We start from the raw sequence: 4,811 nt of genomic DNA, 5'->3' as shown, positions 1-4,811 counted from the left end.
TAACAAATTACCACATTTAGGACAACAGCAGTTAAACATTTATTTGTGCAACTTTGCTGACCATCTTTCAAAAACATTTGTGTAAAATGCCAAAATACAAAGAAATCCTGGTGTACACAAAAGAATCACAGCAGCAAGCCCTTCAAATGAGAATGACAAATTGGATGTTTCTGAACAACCCTGAATGGTAAATAACTGCAGCACTGAAACTCAGACAAAGCCTCGAAAAAAACCATGTGACTGTAAACGCACTGTAAAAAAAAAAAAACTCATTGGGTCCAGAATCTCATGCCGACATGATGTCCAGGAAACTGGAACTTAAGGCAGGAGTAGTCATCATTACTGCTTGAAGACTCACAGGTCAACCGGTTGTCTGTGGGCTGACATGATTCTCTCTACAGCCAGAAAAAAGACAAAACAGAAAAGATTAACAATAATATAACTTTAAATAGCATTTACAACATGACTAGGTGGTTCGAACAATAAAAATGTATTCTGTTGTTAAATTAAGACACTGAACTTAAAACAACTTACTCCCGTTTATCCTTGACAACTTGTATCCGATCATGGGTCACACTAGTGGAACAGCAAAGAAGGTGTTGAGGTTCATGCTGGTAGTCGTAATCACACCTAAAAAGAAAGAGTAAGGGGATAAAGGACAAAGGGAGGACATACATCCTCTTCAGTAAAAACAAAATCATCTCAAGCATCAACTTTTGCTCTTTTCAATGCTAATGTTGTAAATAAAAATGAAAAGGCTAGATTCACACTCAAGTGCCCCATGTTGTCGTCATCATGGCGGCCAAGGTTTGATTTCCGGTGGGCCCTTTGCTGCAGATCCTCCCCTGTGGTGCTTGTGTGTCTCTCTAGCTCTAACACAAATAAAGAAAAAAACATCTTAAAAACAAATAATTGCTTGCTTCTGGCATTTAAATGGATTATAATCTCACCGTGTTGCTGGGTGTCATTAAGGTCACGAAGTTGTTCCATCCAAGTTGGATTATAATGTCTGAAAGGTGGCAGGAGAAAATAATTAGCATTTTACAATTAACTAATTGTTCTTAATTATCTGTACATAAATGTAAACATTGACTCAAAGGACACTCTTTGGTGACGTCCTCATCTGATAATGTGGACAGTAAATGAAGATTTGATCATGAAACCATCCCCTCACTGGACAGCTCACGGTGCACGGAGCTTCTGAGGAGCTGTGAGCTGTCATGTCCGCCACAGCGCAGTTATAAGCGTCATGTTAACAACAGTCACGTGAACAGAGTCCCGACCACGTCAACTATGGAGGACTCAAAATGACTTAAGTATAAATAAATAAATAAATGAATGCATGAATAAATACAAGAATAAATAAATAAATGCTTAAATAAATGTATAAATAAATGCTTAAATAAATGTATAAATAAATAAATACAAGAATACATGTATAAATACAGAAATAAATACAGAAATTAATAAATATAAGTTATAACTCAACAGGACATCATTAAATAAATGTATTTCTACATTTCTGTATTTCTTCATTTATTTATATCTCTATTTCTGTGTCCACACGTATTTCTTCATTTATTTATGTGTGACATTTACGTGTCCGTATATTCAAATGAGCTGGGCGGTCCGAACCTCATTGTTGAACAGGATTGGTCAAGTCAGGGACCAAGACAGAAGCAATCGATCCCTAGCACTTGGATCTGTAGACGAACAGCGTTTATAATGCATTCTTGTCTGTACATTCTAAATACTACTGTTGTTGAGTCACGGAATGTAATTTAAGGATGTTTTCAGCCGTGAAGTTAGTAGTTTAAGCATCAAATCTGTGGTCGATTTATCGAGATTCAGCCTAATAAGGATATGCGATGGAGATTTGAGGTCCTGCTCGCGGGACATCTGAGCTCCGGGCGCTCAGCGCGCTGTGTGGCCGCCGAGAGAAGCCTGATCTCGGCAGGACTTTTTGAAATGCTCCGCTGGCTCTGACGTCTCCGTAGCGGCTAAACATGAGATATAATTAGGTTTTGGAGGATCTATAGAGCACAACGAGTTTATTATTTACTAAAAGATAACGTTACGTCAATTTGACTCAGGGTTAAGATTCATAACTTCATATTGTAGCGACCCTGGGTCAGGAAAGCTACGAGACGTTGTATATTTATTATCGTTTATTCGTAGCCTACGCCAAACAGTGAACACCGCAACACATTCTACTCCACTGTAAAGTATTTTACAGTGAATAATTGGAGTAAATTCATGCGCAAGAACAGTTGATGTGGTGACGTCACAAGACCAGAAAGACCGTCCTGCGTCCTCGAGAGTCTGGACTCCCAAAACCAGACTCACAAGACCAGATTTCAAAGACCAGACTCCAAAAGAACACGAGTCTGTACTCAGTGTTCTTGGAATTGATAAACGGCTGAAGTCAAAAAGCTGTCTAGGCTAACTTCTGCTAACGGTGAGCTGAGCGAGTCAACTTCAGCTTAATGTGCCAGGCAGAAGTAGTAGAGCACAACACACCAGGTGCATCACACTCCTGTGACCAATCATGCTTGAGACAGAGGTTCGGACCGCCCAGCTCATTTGAATATACGGACACGTAAATGTCACACATAAATAAATGAAGAAATACGTGTGGACACATAAATAGAGAAATACATAAATGAAGAAATACAGAAATATATTTATTTAAAGATGTCTTGTTGATTTATAACTTATATTCATTCATTCCTGTATTTTATTTATTTAAGCATTTATTTATTCATTTATACATTTATTTAAGCATTTATTTATTTATTCTTGTATTTATTCATGCATTCATTTATTTATTTATTTATACTTAAGTCATTTTAAGTCCTCCATAGTCAACAGCATCAAGTTAAGAGCGTCACGTGAACAGAGTCCCGACGTCACGTTAACAGACACGTACAATAACGTGTCTGGTCACGTGACTGTCCGGACTGACCGCTCCGGTATATGTGAGCTTGTCTATACATGTCTGCGTGGAACCAGTTTCAAAGCACTTCAATAAAATCGTGGTTATTAGATGAAGTGTGTAGCACGTGACCCCTCAGGTGTCTTAACCCACCTGCCACTAATGAACCTATAACACGAGCGTTAGCTAAACATTACCTCAGCTAACATATGAAGTAAGCTAATGTTAGCTCGTTCAACACAGAAACCGACAACCTACGTTACATCGACGATGTTAAAGAAACGTGAAAACACTTAACCATCAGATAGCTAAGTTAACTTACTTTTGACGCCCAAGGCGACACAGAAATGCAGAACACCATGCCTCGAATTCAAAAGTAGCTACCCGCTAGCTCACACGAGGCTAGCTCAACTCCTCACCAGAGAGCCGAGTAGAAACCTCAGTGTCACTAACGTTGCCCGTTCAATACAACTTTTACTCTCTGAAATTAAATTAAGTTGGCATTCTTACCTCAAGAAGAGATGTCATGTCAGGAGGCTGTCGTTCCCTCTGTGGCGTTTCGTGAGTCACTGAAGCCGGAGAGCAGCGCGCAGCTCAAACTGCGGAGAAGAGGCGCGAAACCGGGTTCAACAGTTCAATCTGCTTTTTTTGTGTTGATTGCTGTGATCAGACTGATCACTGACACCTGGCCTCTCCTTTGAACTCTCTCTCTCTCTCTCTGTTGGACGGGCTGTCTGTCTGTCTCTGTCTGTGCTGTTTTCTTCTCTAGTAACTAGATTCTTAGAATAATACAATAAAATAGTAGGACAGGACATATTACATTTAAGAAGTTAAATAATAAAGGAAATAAAAAATAATAAAAAAATGAAAGTAAATACACTGTATCTAAGTGTATATAAAGTGAAAGTGGTGCAATGTTCATTGATGTTGTTCAAGTTGAGGAGGATCTGGCCAGAGGTGATTTATTGTAAAGTCTAATAGTTGCCAGGAAGGTTCTCCTGTATCTGGAAGTTTCTCCTCTATCAAGAATGTTCTCCTGTATCAGGAATGTTCTCCTGTTTGTCCTTGTGAAGCAGAGCTAAAGCAGTCTGTTGGAGAACGTGCTCCGCTGTCCCTGCAGTAGGTGGTGGAGAGGGTGGTCCGGTTCTCCAATATGGACAAACATTTCTTCATGTCCTCCTCTCCACCTGTTCCGGATAGTCCTCTTTGCCAATGATGGAGCCGGCCTTCCACACCAGTTTAGTGAGTCGGTTGGTTTTCTCCAGTTACAATGCTGCTCCCCCAGCAGAGTACGGAGAAGTCCAGAGCACTGGTCCAACAGACTGGTAGAACATCATAACTGAGATTTGTCATATATTACAAACATTTGAGGACTTGTGAACCTTCAAAGGAGTGCATTTTTTGTCTTCTCGGTTTTTAAACCACTACCAAGCAGGGATACTAAGTGCTATATATTGCCAGCCGGTTGGGCCCCATTTGGGAGTAGTTACAACCTGGAAAAGAAAGGTAAGCTCTGACATGTTGAGAAAAAAAGAAGCTAAAATCAGCCCAAACTCTTAACAGGGTCTCAGATTTACAAAGCCACACACCCTCTTCAAGTCCTGGATTTCAGACAGCCAATTAACTATTGTGGGTGTTTTGGGGGAAATTTCACCCCATCACCTCATTGTAGGCCCTGTCTTGAGTGTTTGTGTTCAATCTTGGATATCCAGGACTAATATTAAGGAGATTATGACAATTTTGCACTTGTCAAAAATATGCGATTATAAGAGAATAAGGCCCAATTTGACCCTTTGGACCTTTTTATGGCCCTTAACTTGCAGCTATCAGTCCCAAACTTTAGGGTATTCATATTCAGATGTCCCTCTTTAAATCT

General features: G+C 39.8%; 1 long non-coding RNA gene across 4 annotated transcripts; it reads right to left on the bottom strand.

Annotated features, from left to right (window-relative positions):
- Positions 1-285: 285 nt before the first annotated feature.
- Positions 286-3,632, bottom strand: LOC130197605 (uncharacterized). 4 transcript variants are annotated; one of them, XR_008832510.1, is made up of 4 exons: positions 3,446-3,632; positions 951-1,009; positions 535-897; positions 286-395 (listed from the first exon to the last, which is right to left on the bottom strand). It is a non-coding gene; the product is annotated as an uncharacterized LOC130197605 (long non-coding RNA). The 4 variants fall into 4 exon arrangements; XR_008832508.1 differs by having other exon boundaries at positions 535-872; positions 3,446-3,629; XR_008832509.1 differs by lacking the exon at positions 3,446-3,632 and having other exon boundaries at positions 951-1,264.
- Between the last annotated feature and the right edge of the window lie 1,179 nt (positions 3,633-4,811).

This window comes from Pseudoliparis swirei, chromosome 8 (genome assembly GCF_029220125.1).
Source record: "Pseudoliparis swirei isolate HS2019 ecotype Mariana Trench chromosome 8, NWPU_hadal_v1, whole genome shotgun sequence".
Lineage (NCBI taxonomy): Eukaryota > Metazoa > Chordata > Actinopteri > Perciformes > Liparidae > Pseudoliparis > Pseudoliparis swirei.
Note: the sequence above shows the minus strand (reverse complement) of the source record. Positions and strands in the feature narration are given on the sequence as shown.